Below are 11,823 nucleotides of genomic sequence, written 5' to 3'. Positions count from 1 at the left end.
GGCGCTGGAGATGGGAAGGACTGCTGCGCTAGAGATTGGAGATGGAGGCAGAGCTGTGGCAATGGAAGCGGGAACATTGCTGCAGTATTGGGGATGGAGTGAGAGCTGCGGCGTTGGAGGGTAAGCGAGGACTGCGATGTTGAAGGTGGAGCGAGGGCTTTGGCGTTGGGAATGGAGACACAGCTATGACGGGGAGATGGGAGCATATCGACGATGGAGATGGGATGGAGTGGCGGCGTTGGAGATAGGAAACGGAACTATGGTGCTGAATATAGGGACAGAGCCGTGACGTTGGGGACGGGGACAAGGCTGCGACGTTGGGAATGGAAACAAAGCCTTGGCGATGAGGATGGGACAGACCTCTTACACTGAAAGCGGGAACAGAGTGGTGACGTTGCAGACGGTGACAGGGCCGAAGCAGTGAAGATGGCAACTGAGCTCTTGCCATGAAGACACGGATAAAGCTGTGGTAGTGAAGAGCCGCCCGTCCTGTTAGCTCAGTTGGTTAGAACGGCTGTCGTACAATTTGGCTGCCCGTGGCGGGACGGGTTCGAGTTACTTCAGGCGCTCGCTATTTGCCCTTGTCTGGTGTAACCTGCGACCGGTGGCAGAAACCGCGCTAAAGGTCAGGTGACGTCAGAGGGCAGGACGGACCGTGTCGCACATTGCGGAATGTAAACGGAAAGTTTTCGCCGCAAAATTCCGTCACGAAGGCAGAATTTCACGATCGGATGGTAGGACGAGCGCTCACATGACACGCACCGCTTAGCGTAGGGGCTGATCCCAAAAATCTACTCGATGAAACGGCTTGGACGAAGTCTTAAAGAAGATGGCGGATACAGTTGTGACGATCAGGATGCCATCAGTGCTGTGACGATGATGACAGTGATGGACGCCATGGAGACACATGTCATGGTGATGAGCATTGAGACAGCTTACTGAGTTGTTGAAGACAGGACAGAGCTATGACGACGAAGACGGTTATGAAGACAGCCATGCTGACGGCCATGACGCTGAAGATGACCGCGGAGACGGGCTCAGAGTTGTGACGATGGAAACCGTGGCGGAGAAGTGGCGACGGAAGTGGTCACGGAAGTGGTGACGGAAATGGTGACGTAAGTGGTGACGGAAGTGTGACGTAAGTGGTGACGGAGGTAGTGACGGAAGTGATGACGGAAGTGATGACAGAAGTGGGACAAAGCTGCCCCGACGGAAGCCGAGAACGGAACGGGAGCATTTGCTATACGGTAATTCCCGTAGCAATCCAGGCGTTTTTGGCGCGTTACGAGCATTACCCGGCTTGGAAGAATGCTTTCAAAGGGCTCAGAATATAATCAAAAACGGTTTCACATGTGCCATTATTTGTTGATGTTCAAAACCCGCAACTTTATAAGATGTGTCAGAAAGAACAAAATATGAGACATGAAGCAGGCATATTTGACTGATGATTGTTTGGATCCATTGCGCATCCCATTCGCAACTTGTTCCTTTTCCAAGCCACGTGTACTTCCAACCAGGCATACTAAATGCGGAAAGTAGGGCCAGCTCCCGGCCACAGGCCAGTGCTAGACAGTGTCATACGGCTGTCGTGGCCTGAATAAGACATTGGCCGAGCTTCTGGGCGTTCCGAAGACATCAGACTGACTGTGTACACACGAGCGTGAGAAAAGACAGTCCTGCTCTCTCCCTACAATTATCGATAAGACTCGGATTGAGACGCCTCTGTCACACATGCATGCCGTTGATTTCAAACAAGGTTTTTTCTTCCCTAACCTTTGCAATGTTTCCTCACGATGTATCGCAACGCGGTGTTGCCCGAGGCCCTCTGATTGTAACATTTGGCTTGGCGTTGTGTTTTGTTACTTCGACAGATGATAGGCACCATAGTGGCCTCAGAGCGCTGGTGACGTCACAGTGCTCGGCGTTTATAACCTTGTCACGCGCTGCACAAGATGGACAATACTGGTTTTAGAAACTTAACGCAGATTCCCCATACAAGGAGCACAGATGCCGCTTTGCATTATACGAACGGGACCCTTTGACCTGCCCTAATTCCTAGCGCCGCATTCGTAAACGGCCCAATTTTTGTGCAGCTTGCGGGGATACAAAGGCCTTAGAATCGTAAAAAGGGCAGTGAAGTCGAGCATGGGAAATTGATTAAACCCCTCGTTTAATAACATCACACGTTCTCCGAATATGTGGAAAAAGCAGAATGGAACAATGGTTTGAACACGCGTCCGGCAACACTCTCACGCGCCACTAAATCAGGCTTTATTGTGCGGAGAGAAGCATTAAATTGTCGACTGATGTGCCCCTTTGAAGGCATTATTTGAACTCGGGACAGCATTGTGCCCGGGTTTTCATCTTTGGCAGCAGTGAGGGCAGCATGCGTTGTGTCTCAGATGTCACCGAGTGCCTCATAAATTTTAATGTTTCCCGATTTATAGAAGCGGCGCGTGCCATGCCGGGCCGGGGCGTGAAGCGGATAATTGGTGGCATTCATTGGTCTAGGAACCCAACGGAACTGCAGATTGTTAAGCCAGCTTCCTGCTTTCCAATGTCAAATTAGCAGTATGGCGGTGAGCAGCGGGAATAAAGTGGACCGAAAACTATTCAAAGAATGGTATCTGCCATCATCAAATGTTCTTGGTAGAGCAGAAATAGTTCGTGCACTGAAGTAAACTAACACTTGCATTTGACCATGTTGATAGTTCCAGAAGGCTGAATACTACGGAAACCGCGGGCGCTGCGTGGATCTGGGTTGAGGTGCAAACTGGACCTGGGTTAATGTATAAACTGGATTTAACAGCGCAGTGGCCATCGGCGCCGTCATATGGCATTCGATTCCGCTCATCAGATTTCACTTGTTGACGAACAGTTCGCTTCAAATCCAAAGAAAACTTATGTGTCGTAAATCTCGAAAACTCCTATTATGCTGGTCCAAGTTTGACTGGATAGGTCTCAAGCAGAACTGTGTGGCCTGAACCGATCTTTGCCATCCCGAAAGATCGTAAATCGTCGGCGACACACACGGAGCAAACGACAGTGGTAACAGACATACTGTGTATCATTTGCGCAAAGCAAAGCAAAGCAGAATTCCTGCTTGGATTTAAATGATGTTACCATGGTAAACTTAGGGATATGCATGTAATTTACCACGAATCGATGGCGATGCCAAATATTGAAATGCGACGGGGTGATGCTGACGTTTAATTTGACGTTGAAATTGACGGATGCAGGAGGGGCGTTTGATGTTAGGGAAAGTGTTGCATTGCAGTTGGCAGTGCCCCTTTGGGTCACTTTATTATAGTCGTATCCACCTATAGCAAAATTCTAAAGCAGAAGCTATGTAGAAACACTGCATCACAAAATGTTTGATGCAGTGTTAAAATGAGTATAAACCGTAACAACTGCTGCATTTTCCTCCGTGTTCATGCGCCTGGCTTGACGCGTCTGTCTCTGTGACAAATGAACTGCTGCAGCCTGATTTTCATGGTTGTAATCAATGCACCGCATTTGGGGAGGAGCGGCTTTGGTGCTCGTGATGACCAGCTGAGTGAAAAATTAAAGCAAAATAGCGCTCATTCCCTCCTGCTTGAGGAAATGGTCTTCTCACCTAAGGCCGAAGACCTCGAGTGGGAAGATTCGTTCTGAAGGCAAAAAATGAAAAATAAAGTCGGCACATGATGCATTACACTTCTTACACACTGCGTTCATTTACTTTTCAGCCAGCTTGTGGTCGCGTTCTTGCACTTTCCACTTGTGGGAAGGAGCACCTCTCTTTTTTTGCTCTTAAGAATTGCGACGTGTCGCGTGAACAATCGCATTTCTTTACATTTCTCTTGCATGCACATTGAACGCGTCACATAAGACGACAAAATAAGCAATCTCCGAAGCTCGTTCATCCTGACACCCTACGTATTGCAGTATGCTAAAGGTTGCCAAAAAACGGACGGCTGAGCCGCGGGGCCTCCGCTTTTTGCCCGTAATTCGTAGAGTGCAATCAAATGTAATAGCTTAAGCTACGAGCACCAGTGCTTACCCAAGGAGCAATAAACCAGAATGCCTGCCAAGGAACACAATACCACAACCTCAACCTCATTACCTCATTACAAGTAGCCCATGACAAAAATTCACTTACTAGGAACATTATTGTGGTTATCCAAGCTCCCACAAACCTGATTCTATCTCCGTGCGGTGGGCTGCCCGGGACACAAAGGGCAAAGCCGAAAGTTTTATAGCCCGTACCGAGTACAAGGTCAGAAGGTCAACTACTTGAGGATGCTGGTGTTAAGAGCAACGACCAGTGAACTCCTTCTAAACGTGCCTGAAGAGTCATTCATCATCTGTTTGCAAGGGCAGGTTCGAAAATATGGTTTGTGACGTCATCGCATATGCTTATCTGCTTCTAATTTCGTACCGATGCGCCGCACGGCTTATAACTTGTAGAATCGTGTTTTGGTCGTGTGACTAATCCCCACACGTGTTTCCGTCAAATTTGAAGGCGATGCCGTTGATTTCACAAGTTGACTGGAAGACAATGCGGCACCCCCTTCAAATTTTACGAAAATTAGTGTATGTGTTAATCACACTGCCAGAGCACGATTCTGCAAGTTTCAGAGCTATACGGCGCACCGATAAGGTACCAGGAACATACAAATTTACGCGGGTGACATCACTAACCTTATTTTTTAATTACTCTGGCAAAAATAACGTGCGGAGTATGATGTATAAGAGAGTACATCCAAAAGTTAAATGACTATCTTTCTATCAAACTTGGGCCAATGAAACATTCAAAGTGAACTAGGCACATATTGTGACCTATTTTCATATTTAACCTAATGTCATGAAGAACCGAGTCTTCGTTTTCTTATAGCTGATATGCATTTGAAGACCATTTATGGCGGCTTCGACAAAAAGACTCCTAGATCGGTCGCAGATCGAAACTGAACATTGAAGGATCACATACGACGGCACGCCATGAGCCAACGAGCCGGCATCGGGTGGCTGGGCGCGATCGGTTCACAGTGCGGGGAACTGTGACCACGAAACCACTCGTTCCCATCTTAAAACCAGTCACTGCCTTTCTTCAGGAACTCTAAAGCGATGTCTGGATGAGCGCGTGTTAATCGACTTCACGCACCTGTCTTTCCTCACGAGTCCGTAGATTACAATGTCATGCGCTATGAGCCCCCATAGTACACCGCTAATCCTTGCGTAAAGTCGAGCTGGAGCTCAACCTGAGAAGGACGAACAACTGGCCTAAAGTTACATGATTCCTTTGTGATCCAGCCTGGAGCCGGAGTCAAGTGCTAGCCCAGCACGCATGGAACCGCATACATGAAGTTCGATACAGCACACATCTAATTCGACGCCGCCTCCGAGCAATCCACTGCGGTTCCGAAGGGGGGGGGGGGGGGGGGCATTGAGTGCGGAGTCCCATTGCCGGGAGATCGTGGAAATGAAGACCTGCAGACTTGCTGCTTTCAGTAAGTGCCTCCATTGATTGCTCTTAAAAGGAATCAGTGGAAATGAGTCGAAGAAGATCGCAAAAATTGTTCGGGCGGCGCAGCGACATTACGGCAAGTGCGGTGCAAACCACTTAGCCTCGTCACGAACAAGATTTGTTAACTTGTTAAGCGGTTTCAAATATCCGAAATTTCCGTACCAAATTTAAGACAACTGTAGAGGCCTTTCGCTGGAAGCACAAAGCAACCAGCAGTACACGCAAAATCCCGACGGCTTTCAGTTAAACCTTTCTCTAAAGGAGGTGGTAAAATTGGTGATAAATCGCGTACAGCTTGCTGGAAAAAGTAGTCATTTACAGTTTCAAAGATTGATGCAATCCTGTCAACGAGTGGGCAAGTCGGAGCTACAGAATCTAAAGACACAAGCCCCAAATCAAAGGCAAGATCGAGTTCAGACACGGAAGTGTGAGCTCGGATCGCGAGATCGTGATCCCGCGATTCATGATTGGTTCATGACCTTGGTTCTTGCAATGATGATTATACGGTGCACCTTGAAGCAATTGCATACAATAGTTTCTAGGGCTCGAAAAATTGTCATCCGTTCATGTGAGAACAGCATTATTTTTTTGTCCATGCAAATGCCCAAGAGGCGGGATGAGCCCCGCCACACGTCTGCGCGTGCTAATCGGTTTCAGCTATGATAATGCTGCCATTTGTGTACAACACTTTCTACACAAGAATTTAGAACAATTGCTTAACATATGTCCGGTTTATTTGGCAGGTTGGTAACGACACCGCGCTCGTGAATGAATTGTTTGCCGTTACAGGAGACTGTTGAACACACTACGGCTCAAGAAGGGACGAAAGAAGTTAGATGCTTCTCCGAAATGCATGGCGGAATGTTCGTCAATTTGACGCTGGGTTATCCAAAAAAGCTGTTTTATATAGAAAGGATGTTTTTATAAAAAGCTTAAAAACGCAAGACGTTCATGTATTACTCACAAAAAGCCGTTTTATTTAAAAAGCTTTAAGACGCAAGACCTACAGGTATACCAATGATAAAAAACCTCTTGAGCGGGTAGCAACTTAACCATAGACATCCATTCGTGGAATGCTTTGAAGCGACTTAATATGATCTCGTCAGCAAAATTATCTGCATCATTATTGAAAGTTATATTTATTCCGCAGCCGTAGTATACACGCGGCAGAAAAAGATACTACTCATGCTGAAAAGTTTCCGCCTAGAACAAACCAAATTCATTGCTTTGCCTTTTGCTGCCTAGCCCAGTATGAAACAAATATAACTTTCTCAACATGTGCTACCATACTGGGGATGTGGTCCTAAAATGCGTTTTGCACGTCCTCGCGACCTTTCATGGGAAATGTCCACGCATCGAAGTGTGTGGGGAGGGGGGAATGGACCATTCAACGCCTGACAGGATATACAGGATTCAACGCCTCTAATGCCCAGAACAAGATCAAATACTGACGCTACATCTGTTTCACAGCTGCACCAACCACACTGATCGTTTGTGAACAGACAGATTATGAACGTATTTCGTTAATTGCCCTACGAGGCACAACGCGGAGAGGTAAAAATTTGTGCATTTAAATCATGAATTATTTATCAGGCATACACGCACACAGTATCTTTCTACGAGCCATTTTGTATTTTGTTTTGAAATTCTTGTAGTTAAGCTTAACTGTTTCGTGTTCACTCTTAGGCCTACTTCTCAACTATGTGAATGCTGATCCACAAACACAGCGACTCTTAGAACATAGGTTAAAAGCGCACGCTTATTGAAAGAAACCCACAGCTACAGTCGTCATCAACCCTGGGAAACACGTCTGAATTGCAGTGACATCAAGAACATAACAGCTCGAACATCCAACGTAATTATGTGAAGGATAAATGCAGCGCCAAGCACTAAGTGCAACGACATAGCTTTGACAAAACCTACGGTGCAGACAAAAAATATTCAGGGATTTCAGCCTTCCTGTTCTACTTTGTTGTGTTCACATCAGCTGATATGAACATATGGTCAGTAGCATAGCTTGCTACCATCCACTATAAACGGCTTTTGAAGTGATGACATATGGCTGCAAACCATGTTGTTGAAAAATGATTTGGTTCTCCATCTACGTGACTCATAATGGGTGACAGGAATGCAAGGTCGACGAAAATGTGTTATTCATTTATACAGCTGCCACAGCTCCCGACGGAGCGAGCCGATCGCGTCCGGTGACCCGATACAGGCCCTCCGGCTCATGGCGTGCCGCCGTGCATGATCCGCTGGTGTCCTAATTGGATTTGTGGCCAATCTAAAGGTCATATCATAAATTCATTATCTTTCTGAACAGCAATAAGGTGGTCTTCAATTACATATGGGTGTAAAGAAAATTGATATGCCGTGTGTTTCGGAAAATGTGGTCAAATATTAAGCTAGACCACTTTATGCAAGTCGTTGACCTTTAACACTGTATTCACCCATGTTAAGTGGAATACAGGTATCTAGCTTTCTGATCTAGTTTTCCAAAACACTATACCCGCAAACTGCTTTCGCCGGAATACGTTAGGACTCACTCCCTTTAAAGGGAGATTATGCAGGCAAATTGGGACTTTTTGTGCACATAGCATTGAAATATATTTTTATTTACATCGATTGGTATCCTTTGTTCCTAATAATTCACTTCTATTGACCACATGTTTCAAGTGCCCCAGATTTTTGCTGGCAGCACAAAGTTATCCGGTGACCTCAAAACGTTTCACTTCTAATTCACCGCTCATGTCGCGAAAGTCTAGTTGGCGTCAGTAAATGGTCTTCCAAAAACGGAGCTCGTCAGCACTGACAGCAAATTTCAAACACTCCGACCGCGGCCATTGTGCAAACGCGTATTTGTATACAGTTTTAAGGAAGGATTGAGAAGAGGTGTTAGAGCCACGGATGGAGTAATTGTTCCGACGGTCGTGCTCGTTTGATGTGTTAATTTGTTTAATCGAATGGGCCAGACGGGGATGATGATCAGAACAATTATTCCATCCAGAACGCATCTGCTTACACCCAGTCTGAAGTGCGCACTGCGCTCCTTCGGTAGCTGATCTTGGGGAATTGTCCCAAAATGCATCATGTTTTTCGGAATAGCATTTGACGCTGGGAACACGGAAAACTGTAGCAAAAAATTTTCCTGGCCGAGCGTAAATATCGGATAATTTTCAGAGCTTGGTGAAGATTTGGAACCTTTTCTTCACCATTCCTAGGACCATTTACTCTGCATGACGACCCGCGAGAAAAGTAGTGGATAACTTCAGGACCTGCCGAACGTGATTAGATAAATATCGGTTGATTACTATTGGAGGGATAATTACTCGTTACGTAGTTTTATCGCAGTCAGCTGTAGCCCTAACCAGATTCGTTATGGCTTTGGGGGTCGTACTAGTGGGCTGAATTTACTTCTTTCCTTTTCAAGTGATGTACTTTTTGCTAAAAACGTATACACAGTTTTCGAAGATTTTGCTGCAGATGACTGTACTTTAAAAAATGTTTTACTTATCATGTATGTGAAACAATTTTTACATTGTCTACGTGTGACTCCTGTAGCAATGTCTGCCTTATTTGCAAGTTACGTTTAAGGTAGGCAGCCATTACTGGTCATGAGTAAGGAACTTAATGCAGGCATTAGTTTGGCCCATTTGGTCCATGATAGCATGGCTGGTATAGATGATTACTATTACTTGTAGAAAGAATGGTAAGGCAACCTGATATATTTCCTATTGCCTTCGCTTACCTGCCTGGGCACTATCGCCGTAATATATACACAATTGTCGATGCTCAGGGCACCCTCGATTGATCTCAAGCGGCATCTGTATCAGCAGACTTTGTCATGCTAATGGATTGCATTTTTGAGAATGTGAGTGCGACAAACTTGAAAGCCATATGAAAACTTCGAGCTCAATGAAATTAAATTCATAGCGCAGCCCTTTTCCATATTATTTCCATGTCTTTCAGACAAGATGAATCATGCAAGAATGCTAAGTGGAATATACGCATACTAAGACAGTTAAGGCAAAACGCTTTGACGCCGGTGATCGCATGGGCACTTACTATTGCAGTTGATGCTGGGCTACTTACCTATTACTCAACGTTTCCACAGCATTTTCTTGCCTTCATTTTTAAACCGTTTCTGTAATAGTGTTCGCATAGGGTCGTCATGTGCAGTATATTACAAGACATTACATCATCCGTAGTTATCAATGCTGGAGCCTCCAGTTTCCTAAAGAATTGCGTTCATTTGCACTAAGGTGAAATGTTTGTTCGCACGTGTCAATGTGGTGGTGGCCACACCCCATCTGATATGTTTTCCAGTGTCATGCCTGATGTTCTTATCTATTTTTGCTGAAATATAATGATCATGTGTTGAATGTTGATGTTTCAAGCCTGTAGTATTACTTATGCTGCATTTTATGATAAGTTTTGCACTCGTAGCTCTTCACCTATAGCGTTAATGAAAGGTAGCAAGAAACTGATCATAAGATTAGTCATTATTTCAAACGTGTGCGTCCAGAAAGCATTATAATTCTTGCTGACCTCTGCACCATGCCTACAACTTCAATGAATATTGTTTGATGCCGGTTGTGGCCAATGGCTGGACAAGTTGCAAGGTGCATGGGCTGGTGGTCCTACATCCAATAATGGTTGAATAAGACAACGTTCTGTTTATGTCAAACAAGGCCTAATTTTTGTATTGAATGAAAATAAGGATGCACCTTAGCCACTTTAAAAGTTTTGCAGTTATGTAACATGTATGCATTTTTCCGTATGTTTTGAGGACCAATCCTCAACTCTTTAATCTAATTTACAAAACATAAGGCAAGTCACATAAGTCAGACATATGGGAGCATGGCCTTAGAACGTTCGCAAGGTGACATGCATTTAAATTCACTGCTTGTCATTCACTGCCAGTCTTAGTCATTATTCCATAATGTAGAGGGTTCACAAACTGGATATGAGTTACGTGCAAGGAAAGACGGTTTTATTAGTGTATGCGAATTCAAGTTGAAACCAAGGCACATCTAAGTATAATGCACAGCACTCATTTGAAACAATAACATTTCAAACCCATACAAAACCCCTGCCATACTACAGACTCGTGAAAGCAGTCTGCTAACTTCAAAGGATGAAAACATTTGACAAATGGAATGATGATCGAAGGCAGATTGAGTTAAAGACGGTGCATTTTACATATGACAGCAATTAAGCAGTTTGCAAGAAATGATTTGCATATCGAAGGCATGCTGTAAGTTTTTTGATCAATATTCATTGTCGGTGGAAGCAAATCTTTGATGTTGTAGATACTCATAAAATCAGTATTACATGTTCATAAAGTGTCATATAGCAGTGGTATAGGCATTCAGCTTAAAGTGGCGGCACATATATGCGTGTAGTGGTTTGGAAACGATGCCACCTTGTCATGCTTTGAAGCTTAACACCCTAAGTGTAACTTTTAAATAATTTCATTGTCTCTGCTGCGCATTCTTAACTTATTTACCTGCAGACATGTATAAAAACGTACATAAATAAGCATTGGTATTTCTTTATCCAACACGTCTGATTATTAAACAAGTGCCATATCCCTTTACGATTTTAATGCCATCAGCCTCTCTCTGGTGCACCTCATATTCTCACGAAGGTTTATCCCACAATTGTCCATTGACGGATGACACTCTTTCAAGATTTCTGTACTGATCGAATTCCAGCGTACTTCCGAGTTTTCAATCACGGAGCTCAAGGCATTTCTCGCTCATAATGAGAGCACATTTTACGAAGTCACATCTCTTCTCAAATAAGGGTAGCGCGTGTCGTTATTTTACCCATCACTGTGATGTAATGTAATTTTATTTGCCGGCGGTTAGGTAAAAAAAGCTTACACCAAAGCAACGGCCTTTGGTTAGCAGGCTATTGAAGCATGATTTTCGCGTGGGTTCAGTTTGTGCCGGACGCATCATTAATTGTTACACTTACTTGCCGTTTCCATCCCGTTCATTGGTGCGATTCTTTGCCTGAAAGAGCTGTGTTCGCACTCGTAAAGCGTACACAGCCATCGACACCTCGGGTGAGAGAAATAATTTTATAGAATGATCACTGTTAAAAGCCTGAAATGGCCTTTTCATCGCTGCCGATATCAATGGCTCGGTTCAGATAGCTGCAGGGGCGTCTTTTTGACGAAAATCCTAAGACTAGACACATTCCCTTGGAGTAAAATGACTGACGGCACACGTGCGTCTGTGGTAGGTCGCCAGCGCCAAATCGTTTCACAGCCGGCGGGCCACGGCGGCCACCAAACACATCACCTGGCT

The sequence above is a fragment of the Pollicipes pollicipes genome, unplaced genomic scaffold (genome assembly GCF_011947565.3).
Source record: "Pollicipes pollicipes isolate AB1234 unplaced genomic scaffold, Ppol_2.1 Scaffold_7261;HRSCAF=8764_pilon_pilon_pilon, whole genome shotgun sequence".
NCBI classification, from domain to species: Eukaryota; Metazoa; Arthropoda; class Thecostraca; order Pollicipedomorpha; family Pollicipedidae; genus Pollicipes; species Pollicipes pollicipes.
Note: the sequence above shows the minus strand (reverse complement) of the source record.